The sequence below is a fragment of the Lepus europaeus genome, chromosome 12, assembly GCF_033115175.1.
Source record: "Lepus europaeus isolate LE1 chromosome 12, mLepTim1.pri, whole genome shotgun sequence".
Taxonomy (NCBI): domain Eukaryota; kingdom Metazoa; phylum Chordata; class Mammalia; order Lagomorpha; family Leporidae; genus Lepus; species Lepus europaeus.
The window spans coordinates 64,727,167-64,753,229 of record NC_084838.1 but is presented as its reverse complement, the minus strand read 5'-3'; the positions used below and the strand labels follow the sequence as shown (position 1 = coordinate 64,753,229).

The following is a 26,063-nucleotide window of genomic DNA, read 5'->3' as shown; positions in this document are numbered from 1 at the left end:
CCCAAATCCTCATTAAAGATTTGATCAGTTTGTGAAAAACCAGCAAGGACTCTTCACAACCATGATTATGATCATCTTGCAGACAGTTTAATGCATGGCAGTCCCGTAAAGATTATGCATGATAAAAACAGGTCAGTGCTGGCACAAGTTAACTTCATGCAGAAATAATAGTGAAGAAAAGCACAACACAACAAACAGGAGCTATAAAATAAATTGTGTTTTAAAGAGACTGTTGCAAGATGAGTCTGAAAATTACAGACTAACCCCCAAATCACACTATTTCACATATGAACTGAGGATTTCTTTATTTTTCTTGGCCAACATATCAAACCTAGAATAAACAATGATTTTTACAATAAACACCCTGACCATCCTTAGATATTTTTAACCTATAATTGAGCTTTAATTACAGAAATTTCAAATCAATTTTCTCCCTCAGATTTTAATCCATATTTTGCTACCATATTTGTAATCCCCACTATCAGAATACTCTGGCTAAAAAGAATTATTCAAAAATATATAAATGAAAAGAATTATTCAGAAGTTAATTAACAAGCAAACAAAAGGGTCTTCAGAAAATATGTGGACATATGTATCAAGAAAAAACTATGCAGGCTATGAAAAAATTTTACAGAATAATGAAATTAACATTTTTGGTTACTCATACATCAACCAATCAGTACATTTGTATTACCTGACTTTGTATCAGTTTTTACTTAGCAGAGACTCAGTAAGGAGTGGTACATTGGATAGAATGAAGAAACAGACACATTTAGCCTTGGGGAAGAACAGCCAATCCAAGTTCCTAGGTGCTTTCAGGAAAAGACTCCCTTCCTGTGAACTTGCAAAATACTGTTGATGTGCATTAATTAGTTTGCTAGTTGGAAAAATTCCATCACAAAATTACTACAAAGCTATTTTACTCACAATTTCACTTAACAATCTATTTAGAAAGCATTGTTTTCACTCAGAAGCAATATACTGGGAAATATTTTTAACGGGCAAAATGACCATATCAGTTATTCATTTAGAATATAAATAAAAAGAAACATTTAAAGAACCAATACCAATCCTCAAATAGTTTCAAAGAATTGAAGACAAGGGAATATTTCCAAACTCAGTTAATGAGGCCAGCAGAGGTACTACAAGAAAAACAAAAAACAAACAAAAACGAAAAGCCAGTATCACTCATGACCACAGAGGCAAAATTCTTCAAAAAATACTATCAAACCATATTCAACAGTACATTGAAAGTATCATCCACCATCATCAAGTGGGATTTAACCTTGAGATACAAAATTGATTTAACATACACAAATAAATAAATGTGATTCCTTATAGAAGCAAAAATAAGAATATAACCAAACGATAATCTCAATAGATACAGAAAAAGCATTTGACAAAGTCAATATCTTTTCATGATAAAAACTTTTTTTTTTTTCTTAAAGAGGAAGGATTCTACTTCAAGAAGCCAGCAATCAAAGGAGAAAGAGTGATCTCTGGATCCAAAATTTGCTCTTTCTACCCAAAAAATCCAAAATAAAGGGGAAGATACAAAAAATCAGTCCAGTCAATCAATAATTCTGCAGATTTTCAGGCTTTGTTCCAATGATCTTCCAGGAAATCCAAGGTAGCAGTCAGGGAGTGGTTCCTTCATAATGAGGCTTGGCATCAACCTGGTGTAGGTTTCCTTGATAACTTGGGTCTAAGGTGGGTCATCCCTTGTCATCTCCTTTCAGTAGGCTCCTGAAATTCTTATGCAAATATTATTATTCACAAGACTAGTCATATGTAATTCACAATAGCAGTAATTACCCTTTATTAGATAAACTATAAAAAGAAAAGAAGAGGTATTTATTAAGGTTACAAATTCCACACTACCAATTTTTTCCATTTCATACCTATAAAATTAGGGGCACCAACTCCATTCTGGCTAGATTCTTTTACAAAACTGTAAAACTTTCTGATTTAGATTCTAAGTATGACAATATTCTCGTGTTGCTTTTACTATTGGTGTGAGATGACAATGCAGATAAAACATGCAGAAACTATCCATATCAAACCCCTCCTTTTCCAAGGAGCAAGACTGACTTTCAAATTTATTTTCCTAAATCCTTTGGAACCAAATCTATTTTTTGAAGGAATTTTAAAATTAGAACTAACATCATTAATAATACTATTAGGAATTTACTTAAAGGATTAAAGTCATTATGCTATGTTTATAAAAACTTTACAAACAAATCTCTAAGCTAGCAGCTAAACAAATGTTTCAATTTCTTCCCTTACACGGGGAAATGAAGGAGATGTATGTCTCCATGTGAAAAGTTGCCGCGGCTCACTAGGCTAATCCTCCGCCTTGCGGCGCCGGCACACCGGGTTCTAGTCCCGGTCGGGGCACCGATCCTGTCCCGGTTGCCCCTCTTCCAGGCCAGCTCTCTGCTGTGGCCAGGGAGTGCAGTGGAGGATGGCCCAAGTTCTTGGGCCCTGCACCCAATGGGAGACCAGGAGAAGCACCTGGCTCCTGCCATCGGATCAGCGCGGTGCGCTGGCCGCAGCGCGCCAACCGCGGCGGCCATTGGAGGGTGAACCAAGGGCAAAAAGGAAGACCTTTCTCCCTGTCTCTCTCTCACTGTCCACTCTGCCTGTCAAAAAAAAAAAAAAAAAGTTTCCATCCCAAAAATCCCTACTTATCCCCTAACTATGATAAAAACTAAATCTCTTGAAAAACTAGGTATAGAAGGAATGTACCTTAACCCATGTTAAAGGTCATATATGACAAGTCCACAGTTAACATCACACCCAGTGATGAAATTTGAAGGTTTTTCCTTAAGATCAATACAAAAACAATGATGCCCACTCATATTTGACATAGTACAGAAAGTCCTAGCTAAATCAATCAGGCAAGAGAAAGAAATTAAAGGCTTCCTAATAAGAAGGGATGACTTGAAACTGTCTGTTTGTTTATCTCATTGTCTTAAATCTAGAAAATCCTACAGGCTCCATCAAAATATTTTTGGAACTGCTAAACAAATTTAGTCAAGTTGCAAAGTACAAAATTGAATCAAAAATTAGTAGCATTTCTATATAATACCAATGACCTGTTAGAAAAAGAAATTAAGAAAGCAATCCTATTTATGATAGCATCAAAAATAGGAGTAAAGTTTACCAAGGAAGTGAAATATTGGTGTACTAAAAGCTATAAAACTTTGAAGAAACTGAAGGTGATACAAGTAAGTGGAAAGACATCCTGTGTTCAGGGACTGGAGGGTTAATATTGTCAAAATGTCAATGGTACCCAAAGAAATCTAGAGATTCAATGCAATCTCTCAAAATTCTGATGTCACTCTTGAGCTAAATATAAAAAAAAATCAAAATTAATATGAAGCCCCCAAAAAAGCCTTCAATATCCAAAGAAATCTTGAGAAAAAAAAAAAGAACAGTTAGAGGTATCACACTACTAGATTTCAAAATATACTAAAAAGCTATTGGTAATCAAAACAGCATCGTACAGGCATAAAGAGATATAAATCAAGCAATACTATAGGATGAAGAGTATAGATATAGTCCCACATGTCTATGGGGAATTATTTTTTTGACAAAGGTGGCAAGAACAAATGATGGAGAAAGGATGTCTCTACAAAAAAAAAAAAAAATTGGTGTTCAGAATGTTGGATCATCACAAACAAAAGAATGAAAATAACCCCCCTATGTCAGCCTTTGAAGAAGAATCAATTTACAATTATTTAAAGACTTAAATTTAAGAACTGAAAATTACTAAAAGACCTATACTACTGCTTAGAAGAAATATAGGGAAAAAGCTACACAACATTTATATAATAGAGATTTCTTGGACAAGATCCCAAAAGCACAGATGACAAAAGAAAAAGATGCAAAAGAAGACTATATCAAACTAAAAAGCTTCTGAGAGGAAAGAAAAATAATAGATTGAAGAGACAATCCACAGATCAGGAGAAAATATTTTCAAATTAAACACTGAATAACGGTTAATGTACAAAATATACCAGGAACTCATACTACCAAATAATCAGAAAGCAAATAAAGATATTTAAAAATGGGCAAATCACTTCAATAGAAATCTCCAAAGAAGATATATAAATGGCCAATATATATGAAGAAATGTTCAATATCTCTAGTATGAAATGATTTGAAATTGAATCCACAGTGTTATCACATCATACCTATTCAATTGGCATTTCCAAAAGATGAAAAATAATAAGGGTCAGCAAGTATGTGGTAAAAAGAGAACCCATTACAATGTTGGTGATATTGTTACATTAGTGTAGCAATTTTTGGATAACAGTAGGGAGGTTCTTTAAAACACTAAAAATATAATCTATATATGATTTACTAACCTTACTTCTGGGTCTTTACACAAAGGAAACGGAATCAGTACTCCAGGGAAATGTATTCGCTTCCATGTTCATTGTAGCATTGTCCAAAGTAGCAAACATACAGAACAACTAAGTGGATTTCTAAAATGTGGTATATATACACAATGAAATATGATTCATCATTAACAAAGAAAACAGAAAATTCTGTCATTGTGCCAAGGATAAATCTAGAAGTGAAATAAACTAGGCATAGAGAATCACATAGAATAGGATCTCACTTTAATGTGGAGTCTAAAAACTCCTAAGACAGAAAATAGAATGGGGTTTTGTCATTGTACTGCACAAATGGTGATTATAATTAATAAGTATATATTGTATATTTAAAAAGTAAGAGGGATGATTTTAAATGCTCTCATCATAAAGAACTAATAAATATTTGAGGTAATAATGTGAAGCCCGATTTGATAATTCCACAATGTATCCATGTACTGGTATATCACATTGTATCCCATAAAATAAAACATGAATATAAGCTACAGGTCATTCTTTATTTTGATGAAGACGTAATGGCAAGAAAATCTATCATGTAAATTGAACTTGAAATTTAATAATAGCAATTTACAAAGTAGTAGCCATTTAGTTTGGATTTTTAAAGAATTTATTTTATTTTAAAGATAGAGTGACAGAAGTGAGGGGAGGAGAGACAGACAGAAAGAATCTTCCATTTGCTAGTTCACTCAGCAAATGGCTTCAACATTCAAGGCTGGGCCAAGCTAAAACCAGGAACCTACAAGGCTATCCAGGTCTCCCACATGGGTGAAAGGGGTTCAAGTACTTGAGCCCTTCTCCGCTACCCTCCCAGGGTGGGCATTAGCAAGGAGCTGGATCAGAAGCAGCACACAGAGATGTAAATGAATGACACAGATGGCAGCTTTGCTTGCTGCACCACAAGGCCAGCTCCATGTTCTGATCTTAAATTACGTCCAGTAAAAGATTATTTATAACTTCATATATGGTTACTGTTTTAAATATGGGAATATAGTACATAGACTCTGCTTGTTCCACATTGGGTCAAAAGAAGAAAAACAAACATATTTACAAGTGACAAATAGCTAACTAAAAATGAATTTTAGACAATATAGAGAGGGGCAGATCAGATAAACATCTATTTGCAAAGAACAACAAAGCTCGGAAAATTACCTTGCATGAATTTTTTAAGAGAAATTAAAAGAAATCAGATGATTGACTTTAAATGAAGTAAGCAGAACTTGTAAACATTTAAAACGAGTTTACACATTGATTCACACCTTTCTTTAAACAAAGGAAGCCCTTCATAAACTATAACATCTCCTCCTTCATTTTCCTTGAATTATAAACTATAGAGAGCCCTCTATAAACCTTGGAATTGAATGGCTCTGCTCTAGAGAGAGGGAATACAGTATTCATTCACAAAGGAAATTCTTTAATACACAATCTCGTATAAGAAGAACAACCAACTATTAGATACCAGGATAGTTCCTTCTCTTAGTTGAAAAAAAAAAAAAAAAACCTTTAAGCCAATATTATCTCATATATGTTGGTAGTTGTTTGAATGAACATTTTGAACATGTCAGGTTTAAGATTTTTCATTCATTTTTAAATAACATATAATCAATGATAATTAAGTGGCTATGACTTTATAGCAAGATAAAATAAGACAGGTATATTTTCTGTTACATCAATAGGTAGGTCACTGATACTGCTAATATTAGCTCTATTAAAAGGGTATGGAGAATATGCATTCTATATGCTATAGAATGCCACCACTTCAGTAGTTCCAGGATTGTGTGAGTGGACCATGCTGTGTTTGGCTGACCTCTCTTCTCTCCAGTGGTTTTATGTGCATCCTTCTAACATCCCAATATTTTACCAGATGGATCAAATTTTGTGGTAAGAAATGATAAAGAATATCTATTGCAGAAGACCTCCCTTAATGACCAATACAAGATTTGAAAGCATAACCCCTACTTCAAAATCTTGATATACTCTAACACTAATAATGCCTCACCATCTTTCCGGTTTGTTACCAGATATATCTGCAGTCTTATCAACATTGTGGAATTAACTTAAAAGTAAAATGTCCAAACCCACAATGGAGTTCTGAGTTTCAAATTTTAGTAACACATATATAAACCTAATCAACATATAAACACCTTTCAGGAATTTATTTAAATGAGGTTCATACCAATTTTTCAGGTAGACATTGTCATTGATAAGTTTTATGAAGGAGATTTAGATTAGTTAAATGTTAGAGTATCTCCCTAGTATTCTTTAAAGCTGTCACTCAGGCACAGCTTGCTCCCGATTCAATCTCTTTCTCCTGCCCTCCTCAAATTACTTCTGAGTACAAAGTGGAGAAAAGTGTTCTGGAGTGGTGTTTTCAAACTTTAATGCACACCAAATCATCTGTGGATCTTAAATTTCTAACAAATACTCATAAGATTTTGACACTGCTGGTCCTTTCACCATACTCTGAGATGCTAGGCTCTAGATAAACTAGACAGTTACCAAGGATTGTGTCATCCTGATGCAGCACTCACATTTCTATTCTGCCCTTGTTTTGTTTTATTGGGAAGATTAATTCTGAGCAAATACTCATACATACTATCATCATGGACTTTTTTTTGTAAACTTTAACCCTATTATCACTATGAACAACTGACACAAAATTAGGTTTATCACATTAGTTAAAAGGATAGAGATGTTAATAAATGAGGAACTGGGGACTGCTACACAATGCCCTTGATCTATTTTTAAGTTGCTGAATTATATTGATAATTTGAAAGCTTTACCAACAGAAACTGAAAAGAAACATAAAGCATTGGAAAATGTCGACTTTTCTAAATATACAAAAAAAAAAAAAAAAAAAAACCCGCAGACCCCCTGACATAATCAATCTTGAAACTAAATAAAATTTTTGTAACCTATGACATGCATACCATCTTCACCAAGAATTATTTAATTATTGCCTGATTTTTCAGAATAATGATTGAAGGACAAATCTGGTATATGTCAAAATTTGATCACTGGATACATTATTGATATTAAAACTCTACTGAAGCAATAATAGTTTTTCATACATTTAACTGGGATAATTGAATATAAGACTTGCACCCAGTATGTAGTAATTTTGTATACATCAAAAAGAAAGTACTTTCGGGTAGTTTTCCTTTCTCATAAAAAAATTAGATTCAAGAACAGATTGTCCAAATGTAGATTTTGATCCACTGATCAATTCTAAGGTAGATATATATTTATCTTTATATAAATTTTTTCACTTTCATGAAGCTAAAAACATCACAATAAAGCAATCTATCATGTTTGACTGGAATATTTTAAAATATTAATCTAAGTGAGGAAGACTACCAGGTAGACTTGGCTATTTTTGTATTCCTTAATAAAAAGCTGACAAGTAATTTAGGCAAAATGCCAACATCCAAAAATAATGACCTGTATGCAGAATTGTCCATTTTATAAATTTGATTATACACAGAAATTTCAGAGTATCCAATTTCAGATTGTTAAATTGATGTTCTTCCCATGAACAAGGTGAGTTATTAACTAAACCAAATTGAAAGTATCCTAATACTGGAAGTTTTTTGTAATACAAATATGGAAAATGAATGCGAACTGAATATTTACTGTTGTCATTGTTGTAAGATATTAACAGAAAATTCACAATAACACACCACAGATAGGTTGGTATTGTGTCATCTCGATTTTTGTCTTCTAGAATACCAGTTTTTCAAATTGCATCAAGTTGTTGGTATCAGAAAGATCAACATTCTCTACAGAACTTAAATTTCCCAGTATTTACTTAAATATCAGTTACTAAACAGATTTAACTTAATATTATTAAAATTATTTTAGCTCAAATTGGAATTACTGATATATATATCAATCCTCAAAAAGATTTACAACAGATTTCCCACTCTCTCTGCTTTCAAACTGCCTGACATTTTAGTTTTACTAGCGTATTAATTGTGATAGTAGTAGTACACAAAATAATTTGAAATCTTAAGAATTTTAGAGAAGTTTAAAGAAGAAAAAGACCTGTGAATTCTTTTAACAGAAAAAAGAACATTTTCTATCTTTTTATATGAATATTTATGCATCTGTGTATAATATTTCTCAATGAAATATGCAGTGTTTACACTGGTTCATTAAGACCTGTGGTAATTTTTTTTTACATTAAAATGTATTTAGGGGGCTGGTGCTGTGTAGCATGTATAGCTGTTGCCTGGGGTGGCTGCATCTGATATGGACATCAGTGTGCCCACCCGAGTGCCAGCTGCTCCACTTCCGATCCAGTTCTCTGCTATGGCCTGGGAAAGCAGTAACAGATAGCCCAAGTTCTTGTGACCCTGCAACCATGTGGGAAACCCAGAAGAAGCTCCAGGCCTTCTGATGAAGCCAGTTCTGGCCAATGCAGCCATTTGGGGTGTGAACCGGTGGATGGAAGATTTCTCTCTTTCCTTCTGCCTCTGTGTCCCTGTAGCTCTTCCTTTTAAATAAGCAAATAAATCTTTTAAAAAAATGTATCCTGATGTAACCTTATGAGCATAAAGAATACTGAAAATAGATTTGTGTAAAAATTAAGAGTGGGAATAGGAGAAAGAGGAGGAAGAAGAGTTAGAGCATGGGCAAGCGGGTGTGTAGGGTGAGAAGTAAAACCTGTATATATGAAACCTATATACTTTAAATAAAATTTAAAAAGAAAAAATATATTCTAAGTTACACTATAGTATCATGACTGAAATATCAATAAGATGAGTTCTATAAAGCAATATCCATTACTTAAATATAAAATTTATTTGGAATATAATAGAACTGTGAGAGGAAAGAATTCAGTAAGCACTTGGGTAGTAAACACCTTCACTCCTGACAATCCTTGTTCAAATAACATCACAGTTCTGTTATGGTTGTGAATAGTATCTAATTTATAACTGATTCTTTACTGGTCAATTTGTCACTAAAGACAAACTTGCATACATGCATATATAATGTTTATTAAATAAATTATATTAACATATTCCACACATACATGATGTACTGTGACTATTACCTTAATCTCACATTATAGTAATCAATGATGGTCAAAGACAATTATTTTTATTGAGAGCTAATATGAATCTTTGGCTCTTAATAAAATACTATATTACTCTTTTCACACTTGATTCACCTGATAAAAATGACCAGAGCATTGATAATTTGTTGGGCTCACATAGTCTTTGAGATAAACTGATCAGAAATTTACATGTTTCCTAACATTAGGGGGTTCATGGAAGTTGTGGACATTAACTGAAGATGTGTGTTATGAAAAAAAAAAAACTATGCACAGATTTTTAGAAATTTTGCAGTAAAATAAACATATCTTTTATACTTTTCTATGAGCTTTCTGAAGTCCCCTTGTATTCTCTATCATCTAGCAATTCATCGTAACTGGAAATATTTTCAGGTCTTACATTTACCAGACAGAGTTTAAATATTAACTGCCAATTTGTCAGTAATCTCTGTAATATTCACTATCACAACAATGGGTTTGGAAAATATTGCTGGCCAAATGTAAAATACAGAGTGCTTGCATACACTGAATATGTATTAAAGAAGTTCTTAGAGAAGTTGGAAAGCAGAGAAAATCTTTCCATGGGCGAAATTTCAGGAGATTTATAGAAGTGTAATTTGAAACAACTTTTTCTCCTTTCAAAACTCCTTGAGGAAGAAAATACAAGGATGTGATCAATCATTTTCCTGTCCTTTTATGTCACTACATGAATTGCTAGACCTTAACCAATGCCAAATCTGTCAAGGGGGTCTACTGTGAGGACTATCTAGTCTCCTGCAAAGACCCAGACCCTACTCTTTGATCTCTTTGGAAGAACAACCCTTGTCCCCTTGCAACACAGAATTACTAGTCTCAGCCACAATTTCAGAAGTCCTAATTATAAAATTCTCCTGCCTCCACACGGATATAGACAATAAAATGATAATCTTTCTGTATTACCTGATGTAAGCTTTCTAATCCTACAGATAAACTTCTGTATTTAAAGCAAAACAACACTAAACAAAACAAACAAAACTTGATTCAATTAGCTGTACACATACTAGGAAAAAATAAAATAAAAATCCTTATGAATATTGAGACACATATTTTTATCAGTGGCTCATATGTAGACTGGAGCTACTCTAGAATACTATGTTAGTAGCTCTTGAGACACAAACTCAGCTTTTTATTTTCATGTTTGTCATGAAAATGTTTATTGAGTTATACCTGGTGCTTTAAAATGCCTTTGCACTAGAGACTACCAAACTGGAATAAGGAAGAATAGAGAAATAAGAGCAGGATTTTACTTTTCAAGATTTGAGAGTAAAACAAACTCATTTTTTAAAAACGTACATCACACACACACACACACACAAATGCACATACACATGAACACGCATTCATCTCTCTGCTCATAGGTACCTGTTAACAAATCAGACAAGTACATGAGAAGAAAAGAAATCCCCTTCAACAAAGCCACTTTGTCTCCTGGAATCAAGCCAACATAGCTATTGTCTAGAGCTTTCCTATCAGAAATGAATAACTTCCAAGAAATAAGGCTTCGTAATGTTACAAACCTGGAAAATATTTGATCACAAGAATTTCAGGGAGTTCAGGTCTTTAGATGATGATCAGCTCATTCTTCCTAGTAAAGGAATTATTTCTTAGTCATGCTACAGGAAGTGGCAACAGTAAAGATGGAAGTCGGTCTTATTAAAACCTTAAAGTCAAAAGGCAATTTCTACTCTCTCTGTCAGGTCACATAGATGAACAATCTCTGACCAGGTTAGTTCTTTTGCACCTTGACTAATATGGCATGAGTTCTCTCCTAATTTCTACAGACAGGGATGCACTGTGGAACATGTATACTTTATTATCTCTTCAAAGTCAGTCTTGTATCCTGGTGATAAAGTGAAGCTATATTTCAGTATCTCATTGCTATATTCCTAATAATCTTAGTACACTAGCCAAATACATTGGAAATTAATGCTTTTTTCTTATTGAAAAAGAGAGATGCTTGCATATCTCTATCCTATACTTTTGTATCTGTTTCATATTCTCAAATCTGTTAATTCACAGATCTCACTTTCATAAATTTATTTTTGGGAGGTTAATATTACTTGAAACAAAATGAATTCAAAACAGACTAACACCTGCTTATTATTAGACTTGGTTATATTTTGTTTTATTTGCCCTAACTGTCTTTGCTATTTACACAATAGTTTCTGAAGAGTGGGTTGGTGTTGTGGGCAGCCGTGAATCCAGCATTCCATGCATGCACTGATTAAAGTTCCAGCTGCCTCATTTATGATCCACTTAACAAATGTACCTTAGAAAGCAATGGAAGCTAATGGAAGCTGGCCTGAGAGCTTGGACCTCTGTCACCCACATGGAGGATCTGGATAGAGTTCAAGGCTCCTGACTTTGGCTTGGCCCAGCCATGGCTATTGCAGCCATTTGGAAAGTAGACCATGGGATGGGAGATCTCTCTCTCTCACTCTCTCTTTCTCTCTCTCTGTCTCAGTGTGTACTTGTGTGTGTGTGTCTGTCCCTCCCTCTCTCTCTGTAACTCTAGCTTTCAAATAAGTAAAATAAATCTTTTTTTTAAAAAAAGGAAATGAATAGGGATTTAAAATACATTTTTAAAAGTTCATTTTTAATGGATTACAATTATCTGAGAGTAGTGGTATAGCAATTTTGGAATGCGTTTTTAAAAAAGTTATTAGATGTTTTCAGGTAGTTACTTGTCATGTTTTTGGACCACATATTAGATCATAAAGTATGTATTTAAACACTCTCTATTTGCACTTTAAGTGTGTAATTTTTCTCTCTTGCCTTTTATTGATAACAAAATTGACACTGTATGCTTAATGTTTTATCATGAAGCAATTTGATATGAATACCTTTTTAAAATTTTTATTAATATAAAGAGAACAGATTTTATGAGCTCCATAGGTACTATTCCTAGAAGACAACCACACTTCACTGACTCCCCTGCTCCTTAACACTCTCCCTCCCTCCCCTCTTTTCATCAGAGAAGAATTTTGATCCAATCTTTTTTCACAGGCTTAATTAGCCACTAATCATAATACTCAACAAGTAAAAAAATAGGAAGACCACAGTTCCACAAGAGTATAAACATGAGCTAAAAATACAACCATATCCCAAAGTGACCATTTTATTCCTACACATCTTTTTTTTTTTTTTTTGTATTTTGTATTAGCTGCCATATATCAGGGAAAATATGATTTTTGTGTTTTTGAGACTGGCTTATTTCATTAAGTATATTGTTTTCCAGTTATATCATCTTTTTTGCAAAAGGCAGGGTTTCATTCTTTTTACAGATGAATAATATTACACACTACACTACACACACACACACACATACATACAATAATTTCTATATTCAGTCAGCAGTTGATGGACATCTGAGTTGATTCCCTATCTTAGTTATTGTAAATTGAGCTGCAATAAACACGAGGGTACATGTATGCTGATTTCACTACCTTTGGGTAAGTTCCCAGTAGTGGGGTGACCGAGTCATATGGTAGACCTATTTTCAGATTTCTGAGGAACCTCCATAATGTCTTCCATAATCGTTATACTAGTTTATATTCCCACAGACACTGTATTATTTTTTATTTAATTTCCTTCGCTTTCAAGTCTTTGCCTACACCAATGTCTTGCAAGTTTTGCCAATATTCTGCACTAGTAATTTGATACTATCTTTGATTCATTTTGAGCCAATTTTTGGACTCTCCTTTCTCTGGGGATTGATTTCAGCTTGTTTTTCAAAGATTAGTTAGTTGTGGATACATGCATTAATTTCTGAGGTTTCTGTATCTTTTTAATTATGAAAGTGAAGCCAGCATTTCAGTGCAACAGGTTAATCTGCTTCTCGCTAAGCACTGGGTTCCTTTGCTTCCAATCCAGATTTTTAGTAATGCACTTGGGAACGCAGCCAAAGATTACCCAAGATGGGAGACTGAGATGGAGTCCTTGACTCCTCACTTTAGTTTAATGCAGATATATCTGTTATGGCCATTTGCGGAATGACTATGGAATGACTCAGTGAAGAAAAATAAATCTGTTCTTCTCTTTTCACATAAATATCTAAATATTTAAAAATAAATAAGTTATGATAGTACATGTATTTTGTATAAATGTTGGAGAAATAAAAGAGAAAAATTATGACACCTAATTGGACAGTGTGGACACAACTATCATGGTAATTTACTTCACTGATATTTTTATATCTTACTGAGTTTATTTACTACATGTGCTAGTTGGAATAAAATGATATTCAACTTATGATGGAGTTACAACTTAATAATGCACATAACCTACCAAGCGTCATAGCTTAACAGTATAGCACATTGCGGATATTCACCATTTACCCTGAGGACTGCATGGTGAGCTGAAACACTGAGCTTGCTGCTGCTGGCAAGCATCATTAGAAAGCATTATACCACAAATTGATAGCCCAGGAAAATACCAAAACTGAAATTTCAAGTACAATTTCTATTTAATGTGCACTGCTTTCACGCTGTCATAAAGTTGGAAAACCATTAACAAAAGCTACCTAAGTTGAGGGTCATATGTACTCTTCCCATTACATGTTATATGACACAACATTTTTCTTTCATTTAAAATGTCATAACCATTTTGATACACATGAAACAGTCTGTCATATGATGCAAAAATTTACTTAAAATACTAGTGAATATGCATCTTTAGTATATTTTGATAGCTTAAAACATTTTAAAAATTGCCAACCTACATATAGATTTGTAATTGAAAATCACCCAATTAGATACAGAAGTTGGACTCTGACATCTTCTGAACTGTATTTCTGAACTTTCTCTCTGAATATTGTCTGTTTTTGTTTTATCCATATTCTTGAGGTGACAACTGTCAGTCTGTACAACATGAACTGACTCCTTGTCATAGTTTATTTGAATGATTCTCTGAAAAATTTAATTAATATTGAGACTGAAAGAGTGATTTTATTTAATATTGAGACTGAAAGAGTGATCTTACTCTGCTCTAAGTGGTTGCATCAGAGGTAGGTCAAGTGCAATGGTTGTATGGTTCTACGTTGGATTGAATGTACAGAAGAAACACATGTTGTGTTAGAGGGAAATAAATAATACAAGTAAAAAGAATAAGGTATTAACAATGGGTAGAGAGACAGCATACAGCAGTTTCTCACACAGATCCATTTCTGAGGCAGAATAGCATTCATGACCTTAATTTTATAACTTAGGAAACTTATATTTTTATAGCACAGACATACCTTACCCCTAACACATACACATTTATGTGTATGGTCCTTTGTCCAGATTAGATTTCTATAATTTCAACCACTTTAAGCGAAGTTTGAAAAAGTTTCTTGATGTGTACTGTTTATGGTGCCTTTTACTGTGCTACTTTACCTAAGCTGGATCTACATTTTTCCCCAATTTCATTCCCTATATATTTTAAAGTTAAGATTTTGCCACAAGGTATATTTGCACATGGTTCAGCAAGTAGAAAGTGGTAGTCATTTTCACTCTAAAGGAAGATGAAGGGTGTCAGACTCTGGGGCCACTTCCCCAGTCCCTGATCTACTGATTCATTTCTGTGAGCACTAAGACATGATGCTCCTTAAGTTTCTGATGGCTGTCTTCTTTCAGCTTCTCTAAGTTTGAATCAAGTACATTTCTGGCATTTTGGTGCTTTGCTAACTTCTCCTGCAGGTCACCTCTATCAATAGTAGCAATGAGAGACAGACATGAGTTCCAATTTATCTTCTAGTTTATCCTTGTGGGTTTCAGTTTTGCCTAAACTCTTTTCCATTTCATAGTCATCTCTCCTTCCAGATTAAGTCTATCTACCTTCTAGCAACTTCAGGGTCAAGAACAGATGTAGATATAACAGCCTTGGATAAACTACCTTATCAGCTGCCACAATCCAATGAGGTCTAATTCCTATAATAAACCCCTTACTCAAATTCATTATAGTGATTCTGCTTCTCGTTTTTTTTTTGTTTGTTTGTTTGTTTTTGTTTGTTTGTTTGTTTTTGGACAGGCAGAGTGGACAGTGAGAGAGAGAGACAGAGAGAAAGGTCTTCCTTTGTCATTGGTTCACCCTCCAATGGCCGCAGCGGCCTGCGCGTTGTGGCCAGTGCACCACGCTGATTCCCAAGGCAGGAGCCAGGTGCTTCTCCTGGTCTCCCATGGGGTGCAGGGCCCAAGCACTTGGGCCATCCTCCACTGCACTCCCGGGCCAGAGCAGAGAGCTGGCCTGGAAGAGGGGCAACCGGGACAGAATCCAGCGCCCCGACCAGCACCGCAAGGCAGAGGATTACCCTATTGAGCCACGGTGCCGGCCTCTGCTTCTCTTATCAGAAACATATAAATTAATATAAATACTAGGTAAGATGAATGAATTACTATATAAAATAATGATTTGAAATACCCAAAGCCTTATATCAATGATATTGATCCCAAAAATATGAGGAGGCTATTGTTATATTATAAAGAATGTTCACAAAAGTCTAGCAAACCTGGAGAGCTTACAGAGGACAACCCCAAACTAAGTCTTCTATTGGAGGGGCTAGACACATTTGAGTAGAGCCAGACTAGCCCATCTGTACCCTGTCCAGACTCCTGATTCATAGATAGAGTTATGCCACTCATTTTGAGTTGCTTGGTAGTCAGTAAGAGGAAATTCATAAAGAATTTGGTGCTGTAAGTGGAATAGTTAGAACTTCATCTGCTTTCCTGTTTTTGATTTCTATACTGTTTTTTATAGAATTGTTTTTTAAAGCTTTTATTTATTTATTAGAGGGGTAGAGTTACAGACAGTGAGAGGAAGAGAAATAGAGAAAAGTCTTTCTTCTGTTGCTTCACTCCCCAAATGACCGCAATGGCTGGGCTACACCAATCTGAAGCCAGGAGCCAGGAGTTTCTTCTGGGTCTCCCACGCAGGTGCAGTGCAGGCCCAAGCACTTGGGCCATTTTCCACTGCTTTCCCAGGCCATAGCAGAGACCTGGATTGGAAGAGGAGTACCCGGGATTATAACTAGCATCCATATAAGATGCCGGCACCACAGGTGGAGGATTAACTCACTGTTCCATGGTGCCGGCCCCTCTAGAATTGTTTATGGTTGCAGAGTATTTATTTTTTTTCCAATTAGTCCAACAAGTCCTAATCTATCAGACACTCATCAGAAATACTTTTGAGTGCATTATGCATATTGATATCCAAAAATATTTTACTTTACGATATTCTTACTAATTTTATGTTATTTTGAATGAAGAAATGACCTGTAGATGAAAAAATGGCCTACTTTCATTTGTCCTATATAAATTTAACTTTCTTTTTACTTAAGGAATTATGAAAACATCTCAGAAATATTTATTGAGTTCTTTCAATGTGCAAGGCAATGGGGTAAGCAAGGAGGATACAAAGAATTTATACAGTTTTTGAGTAATCACCCACTTGTAGCAATGAGACATAAAATACAAACTGACACATTTCCTTGATTCTGTAATGCAATTATTTTTCATATTCAAATCATTTTAAAATCAGGGCTCATCATATAATTGATGGGTGTATTTAATATAGGAATGTTTCTTTCTTCTCCTTGAAAGAACAAGAAATCAACAGTGTGCTTTTTTAATCATTCATGATGTCTTAGAAGGGAGGAAACGCAATATCACATAAGCTAGTATATAATAAGTATCAAGAGAGATGCCAGGAGACTTACAATTTTAACCAGCTGAAATAACATGAAAGAACTCAAACTATTTCAACAGGGAAAAGGGGAAAAAGAGGCATCCCTTGGCATTTACAAGGATCTCCTATGGATATGTAATATGAACTACTCTATGCTCTTCCCAGCAAATCCAGGAGAAATTATTTTCATTTTCTAGGTTATACAACTGAGGCTCTGGTTAGTGAGAAGAAAAGAATCAGTTCATATTCAGATGTATACAAATTGAAATGTATACCCTTTTCATGAAATATTGATATAATTCTCATAATACTAAATGCACTATCCTCAAAGGTCACATGATTAATAAGTGATAGAGCTGGATAATGAACCTCCACAGTCTGATGAAAGAACATACTCTTAACCAATCTGCCATGAACCTCTCAGAATAACAAAAATTCTTTCTCCTATATCTTTCAATACCTGATTTAAAAATGTAACTTCATGAATCTTGATTTCCCTTTTTTACTGACCACCTTTTAACACACTATATAACTTACAGATTTATGAAAAATATAACTTATTGTATATTTCTACCACTTTTAGAAAATTCAGCAACAGTAGAAATTTTTAATCTCATTTGTTCTGCTCTACATTGACATGTCTTAGTGGCCTGGAATTGAACCTGATACCATCTAAGAATTCAATAGATATATGTGGAATGAATGAATGAATGAATTTTTAAAATATTTATCTATTCATGTATCTACTTGAAAAGCAAAATGACAGAAGAGGGAAGCAATGAGGGAGAAAGAAAGAATGAGAGAGAATTTACATCTACTAATTCACTCCATGAACAGTCATGCCAGCCATTGCTGATCCAGGCTGAAGCAAAGATCCAGGAACTACATTCAGGTCTCTGACAAGGGTGGCAGGGCCCAAGTACCTGGACCATTATATGCTGCTTTCCCAGGAACTTTAGTGGGGAGATGCATGGGAAGCAGAGCACTCCGATATGGGATGCCAACATGTCAAGCAGGAGCTTAACTTGCTGTGCCATAACGCAGGCCCGAGTGAATTAATTATAAAAAAGAAGAGTATGGGTATTCAATGAGTGAACAGTAACTAGAGAGGAACAGAGGCAAAGTAGCAGTTGTATTTTGAAACACTGATAAGTGCAGTTTGCCCAAGGCACCAAGTGGGAGTACAAGAAATCTGTGATTGAGCCTCCCAGAAAGGATGGTTGGAATAATCCAGCCTCATACACATAAGCCTTTGCTCCCTCACATTTTGTTTATAGCTTGTTCAGCAATAGGCACTGGAAAGGAGGGCAAGAAGATATCAAAGCGGCTGTACTGTTCATATTTTTTTTCCTCCTCTTGGCAGGTATTTGCTCTATTTCTTGCTGACACCACAATCTCAGCGATTTAATGATACAATTGTTTCTGAAAATGACATTGCAACAGACACCCTCAGCCATTTAATTGGCTGCCCTGAGAAAATAGAATCTGCTATTTTCTAATTTCATTTTTTGGGGGTGTAGAGATATGGTGATGCTAGCTTTTAAAAAGATAAAATCTTAGGGAGGAATTTTAAACTCAATGTACTTAATTAAGATCTGCTATTTCTGTGATAAAAACCAACATATCTATGAAGATGCTACTTAATCTCTGCAAAGATGTTACTTATGGTATTTATCTTCCAACCCAGCTTGTCCTTAGATCAATGGAATTTCACTTCCCAAAGGAAATATGTCAAGTTTTGTGAAGTGACTTCTATTCCAACTAAATCACAGCAGGAACCATAATACTATTACAAAAGTCTGATCCCTTCTCCTGTACATTTGCTCTATCCAGGTCTCTGAGGGTGTGTGAATCAACTACAGCATCTTGCAGTTTACTAATTCTTGCTGCCTTCTCCACATTTGAAATAATATATTAAACACTGAGATATTTCTATTTGCTGTTGTTGAGAAAATTTATCTTTTTGCCAAATGTTGAAGAAATCATATTAACATTGAACCAAGTCTTCTTCACTTTCTTTCTTAACATGCAAAATGAAATATTGGATTTTTAAATAGGTCAGTTTTCATGATAAAAAAAAATAAGGTTAGTACACAGAATATAGTGATATTGGTGTCCAGGTGCTAAAGTCATTGTGGTATCCAACGTAAGAGTAAAGAAAGGATAGGAGAAGGCCTGAAAATAGATTTTCAACTTAGTTAATAGACTATGAAAACAGACTACTAGATGTTTGGCCACTATACCTCTATGTTAAATCTAATTTAAAAGGTAGCTCTTTTTTATCATATCAATAGCATAAGGAAAGAAAAATGTCATGGTCATATCAACAGATATAGAAAAAAGCATTTGACAAAATTCAATACCAAATCACTATAAACTCTCAGTAAACTAGAAAGAAGGAAGTTTCCCTAACTTATTAAAGAATACCTACAAAACACTTGTAAGTTGCAACATATTTAACGGAGAGAAACTTGAATTTTTCTTGCTGTGATCAGGACAGGGGTAAGGATGTAAGCTTTAATCACTCTTTTTAAACATTATATGAGAAGTACTAGCTAATTCAATGATGAATGAAATGGAAATAAAAGTTATGCTGGTTGGGAAGAAAGAAATTTTTGCTCACAGATAATAAGACTGTCTATGTAGAAAATCCAAAGACATTAATAAAAACAAACATTCAGGAACCTCCCGGAATTAATAAGTAATTATATCAAGGACAGCATACATGGTTAATAAATAAAAGTAATTGACTGTCCCATATACCAGCAACAAACAAGTAGAATTTGACATTAAAAACTCAATTTGCTTTACTTCCGAAAAGAGAAATATTCAGACATAAATATAACAAAATATAAAAAAGTTCCATTTGATGAAAACTATGATATTCTGATAAAATAAATCAAAGATAATTTTAAAAATGAGGAGATAGTCAATGTACATGAATAGGAAGATGCAATATTGACAAGACATTGCTTTTTCCCAGATTGACCTATAGATTCAAAGAAATTCCAATCAAATTCCCATTGTATTATTTTGTGGCTATGCACAAACTGAATATAAAGTTTAAATGAAGAGATAAAAGATTCAGAATAGTCAACACAAAATACAAAGGGAAGAACAAAGACCTGATACTACTTGACTTAGACATATTACAAAGCTATATGGTTTGGTGAAAGAACAATTAGATCAATGTAATATAATATGGAACTCAGAATCAGACCCACATAAATAACATCAACTGCTCTTTCTCAAAGAAGCAAAGGCATGCACATAATTATATCCCCCCCCCCCTTCCAACACACACACACAGAGAGAGAGAGAGAGAGAGAGAGAGAGAGACTCTAGATCATACCTTACATCTTTCACAAAAACTGAATAAAAATAGATCACAAATCCTTCCATGTAAAACCAAGGCTATGAAACTCCCAGAATAGGGGGGAAAAAACCTGTATTAGTGATGAATTTTTGTATATGACTCTACAGGCATAATCTCTAAAAGACAGATTAATAAACTAGATGGGTTCACTCCTCAAATAGCTGCAATAGACAAGGCTGGGCCTGGCTGAAGCCAGAGCACAGACATTTCCAGGACTCCCATCTGGATGAAAGGGGCCCAAGTACTTGAGGCATCTTCCCCTGCCTTCTCAGGTGCATTAACAGATAGCTGGATCAGAAGTAGAGTAACTGGGACTGGAACCAGCACTCTAATGCGAGACACAGCCATCACAAGTGGAGGCTTAACCTATTGTATCACAATGTCAGCTCCCACTCAGTCCTTTTCTCCCATAAGCCTGAAATGTCTTCAAGCTACTAATGCAGAAGTTTTTGTTTCAACATTCCTTCTCTTTCCAATTGCCTCATATCATGTTCCTTAGATCAGTTCTGGTGGAAAAAACCTCACTTGAAATTATCAGAGCTTCATATCTTGCATGTCTCTCTGACAAACTTTCTTGAAATTTCACATAAAACTTTCACAGATGTGTAGACAAATAAATAAGTACAACACTCAACATAGGCTAGTGGGGTATTAGCTAGTGTTTTGTTTCTGCTGTTAGATGAGCATCTGTAAAGTTATGTAGATATTGTAGTATTCAAACCAATATTATGTCTCAAATGGGTGAAAACCCAGAAGGAATCACAGGCTGGATGGAAAGAAATTAGTACACAGAGAAAAGGATAAGCATAGAGTTTTGGGAGAAGCAGGCTTTATATGACTCCCAAGTCATTCCATGAGTGTAACCAATATGAAGGATCCTATGAAGAAGCACTCTCTGAGGCAGAAATTGAGATGCATAACTTCCCAAGTGTTCCTTTACATAGAATTCTTTTCAAGTAAGAATTTAAAAAGGAAAACATCAAGAGTAAATAGATCTGGGAATTCAGACAGTCAAGGAAATTAGGTCTAGACAATCTTTACTTCTGTTTCAGATGGCTAAGAGGCTATCAAAAAAAAAAAAAAAAAAACACGTGAATGAGGGGCTGGCATTGTGGTATAGTTGGTTGAGCTGCGGCCTGTAATGCCTGTATCTATATGGACACAGGTTCATGTCCCTGCTTCTCCTTTTCAGACCCAGCTTTTTGCCAATGAGCCTGGGTAAGCAATGAAGAACAGTTCATGTACTTGGGCTCCAGCCACCCATGTGGGAGACCCGGAAGAAGTTTCTGGCTCCAGACTTTGACCAGTTCTTCTCTAGCAGTTGGGGCTATTTGGGAGTAAGGAGGTCTCTCTCTCTCTCTCTTTGTGTTTCTCCCTTTCATTCTTTAATTCTGCATTTCAAATAAACAAAATCTTAAAAGAATGAATAAGAAAGAGGGACAGAAATAGAAGGTAGGGAGGGAAGGAGAGAGAGGGTGGTGAGGATCTGTTCCTTTTGCAGTGGTGGAGGAAATACAGCAGGGAAAGCACTGTTGGGAGCTATTTCTGAAACAAGACATTAGAGCACAACAGGGAAATGGAAAATGAGTCCCAATGACAAAATCTGCCAAGCTAATATTAGAACTAGACTGTAAAGGACAACCGAAGCTTTGGAATTTGGAAACAGGGAAGGAGGTCATTTTCTACAGACACAGAAATGGAATGTTGCCAGATTCCATATGGAGAGTATTCATTTAGGATCAGAGTTAGGGAACCGTATGACAAACCAGAACAAATGAGTTGGCTTACAACTGCAACATCAGCAAATGTTGACATTTTCTTGATCATTTAATTTCCTTTAAAAAAACATTTTCTCCAAGTGGTCCACTATGACTTATTGAATGTGTGTGTGATTATTTCATTTACATTTTTATATCAGTTTAATAAATTTCATTTGTAAAATAGAATTTCTTCCTTTCATGTCACATTATGTGTCTGCATTTTGTTATAACTTCCAAATAAAACTTTAATCTAAAGTTTCTGGAAAAGTTACAGTTAGGGTGGATAGACAAATAGACATGTGACATTATTTAATACTACTTACTTATTCTTCCTAATGTCATATTCTAAATGAATTTAGATAGAATTCCAAAGAGTAATATCTTTCAACAATCTGTGCATCTAATCAGGAAATTTAGGTGGAAAACATTAGGCAGATTATAACCCAGTATGTCCTGAGTAAATTCATAACATTTTTATATTCAAAAGAAGTGTTAGGCAAATGTAAATATAAAACAAGACTGTATATTAATTTATGCTTTTTTTTCATTATAATTTTGTAAGTTGGGAACCAGGAGTTTCGAATACAATTCAATTAATGCTTAGGTCAGAAAACATTTTTTAACAGTAACCAAATCATAAGCTTAGGTATGCTTATGTGTCAAAACTTTTACATGCAAAAACATATTTAATATTCAGAAGTCCAGGAGTACAGGTATGGAAACCAAGGCACAGAAACCATCTTTATAGACCCAAAAATATTTAGGAATTTCTTCAAGATCACACAAATAGTAAATGGTAGAAGGCATATTGTTGGCAAATTATGTTTCTCCAGAGACTGTGCTCTTGATCTCTATGCCACACTGTCTTCCATATTATAATGTTATCTTTTATGTAAAATGCTTTCAATGATCCTATTTCATTAAAACATCTATATAGAGCACACTAATTTATACTGCTGGGAAAAAGAAAAAAAAATTTCAGTCATTTTTCCACATTAGATACTAGAGTCACGAAGTGTAGTCATCTCTACCACATGAACTTTATTATGTTTTGAGTCCAAAGACTAAGTGGGAGTGCCTAAAAAGAAAACTAGGAATGGAATACCACTCTGTCTCTCTAATAGCATTAAGGTTGTACCAGGAAAGAACACAGAGAATGCCATCTTCATCTTCAAGTACCAGCACAGCTGACTACTCATAGGCATGCAAAGTAAGTCTTTGCACTAACTCATATCCTTTTGGCTAACAAGTGACATTCAAGCAAGCAGAATACTGACTCTTGAGAAAGTTGCCTGCAATTTAATGATATATTTCTATCCATACCAATGTAGCCTTTAACTGACATGACTTTCACAAAAAGACAAAGAACTGTCAGTTATAAACTAATAATGCATCTCAACAAATATTTTTTGTGTTCCAACATATAACAGATGGTGTGTATTCAATGCTCACACCAAACCTCAAAAGGCTGGCCCATCTTGACTTTTATTACATCTACAGATATATATATATATATATATATAGCTTTATATATAAATATACATTATATATTATATATTTAAATTATTATAAATATAATAAAATGTAATAAAATATATTTTTTTCTTAAATAGCCCCTATATCAGAGTGTTGCTTTCTTAGAATTTCAGAGCTGTTAATACATATTGGCATAACATAAAGTTCTCTTATGGCAAAAGTCCACTTTTGAGGGAGCTAGTACACATTTTCAGCAGGAGAACAAATACACATTTAGGAGGCAGAGCAGAGATTCAATGTAGAATGGATAAGTTCAGCAGATACAAATACAATTAAATGAAGTTCATTCCTAAAGGAGGACTGTGATCATATATACTTGTATTACACAGACAGAAAAAAGTAAAACAAAAGCAAAACTGAAAAGATTCATGGGTATAAACTCAACTGAGGAAGAATGAAGTAAATTGCTAACAGTATAGTTGTCAGTACTTGTAAGAGCATAGTCAGGAAGCAGCAAGCCATTGGGTTGGTATTGTTCAGCTTCATTAATGGGCAATTATAAGCCCTGGATGAAGAGTTGTCAAATGAGAAGAATGCTGAGTATTTAAAAAGAATTCTCATTAGAAGCAGAAGCTTCCCATTATTGGTCATTTAACATTAGAGGAGAAAACTTTTCAGACTCTTCCCTCTAGATCTGGGTGTTGCAAACAAGCAGTTGACCTTTTAAATACTAAATGATTCTTAATTTGCATAGACTTTTTCATTGTGGTTTATTTGTTATCCCAGCAAAAAGCTTTAGGATGATATAGCTGCTGCTTTTTTCCCTCAGAAGAAAAGTAAACATCTCTTACTTTTCTTTCCTTCTATCTGAAGTATAAATTTGGGGTATTCAGGGGTCTTTATAGCATAGGGAAAGTTTTCATTTTAGGAAGTGGTAAGACTCCAGGATAATAATGAAAGTATAAAGACGTCTATCCTTTATTGTATGCGTCAGATTTTCAAAGTGGATTGGCGATATAAAAATGGAGTTATTGATTCATTCAAAAAATATTAAGAAAGAATTGGGTGGAGGATGGATATTGTCTCCTCCTTGAAATTATCATAGGAATAGTAACAATTAAAGCCACTGGAAAGCAAAAACGTCCTACTATATTTACCACACAAAAATTAAATGGGGATGCTTGGCCACATTATTTTTTCAGTCCCCACTACTTTTGGGTCCTGACCTTTGATTCTCCCTCTCCAACTTAGTACATGTATCATATTACTATCATATTTTCCAAAGCACTGATTTCATTATAACACTCAAGAGATTAGAAAAATAGGTTATAACAAAACATCAATACCTTCAATGAACACTTCTTATATATAAAGCAAAATATGTTTTAAAATTGGACTTCAAAGATTATCATAAAAAAATCCCAGTTCAATCTTCTGAAATAATGCCTAACTCTTTCTCATCATATTCTATAATTTAGCTTATTTTCCATTGCTAAAATGCCCCTACTTATTTCTGCTTTCCTAATTCTGTTTATATACTCCTCTTTAAGCAAAATGATTTTATCTACCCCTGCATAGTTACATCTTATTCAGCCTCAATTTTCAATTGGCTTTTTCAGCAAGTCTTTCATACTGGAACAGCTAAAGTAAAGACTGTCTTTCCACTTTACCTTGAGAAGTTTCCAATCTCTGTGATATGGTTCTATACATCTATTTTCAATATGTCACCTCTGACCAGATATCATTATCTTTAAACCTTTATAGTAACTAGCTTTCAAAGAATCACTAGTTGAGACTCAGTAGAACATCAATATTATATCAATATTCACAGCATATAAAGGGTTGAATCTAACCGATCTTTCAGTATTTTCTCTTAGCAACTTGAACTGGCTATATCACATTAGTCTGGAATTCTGTACTATTTGGTTCTTGTCCATTTGTTTAAGTACAAAGTGACATTCATATAGTACCAAAAATGGGCATCTTGATGGCCAGAGATTGACAAATGAAACTTATCTCTGATACCAAATTCCTCATGTACAAATGATCAAACATGTCAGAGCTGTTGTTTGTTTCTTTTTTTTTCAACTTTTATTTAATAAATTTCCAAAGTAAAACTTTGGATTATAGCAGCTTTCCCCCCCCATAACCTCCCTCCCACCTGCAACCATATCATCTCCCACTCCCTCTCCCATCCCATCCCATTCTTCATCAAGATTCATTTGCAATTATCTTTATATACAGAAGATCAATTTAGCATATACTAAGTAAAGATTTCAACAGACTGTACCCAC

At 34.4% G+C, this 26,063-nt stretch overlaps 1 long non-coding RNA gene across 1 annotated transcript in view; it reads right to left on the bottom strand.

Moving 5' to 3' along the window:
- Positions 1–1,663: 1,663 nt before the first annotated feature.
- The window catches only part of LOC133771294 (uncharacterized), a 323,043-nt gene continuing 298,643 nt past the window's right edge, over positions 1,664–26,063 (bottom strand). The window contains exon 3 of the long non-coding RNA XR_009867558.1: positions 1,664–1,754. This is a non-coding gene — a long non-coding RNA (uncharacterized LOC133771294). The remainder of the gene's footprint in view (positions 1,755–26,063) is intronic.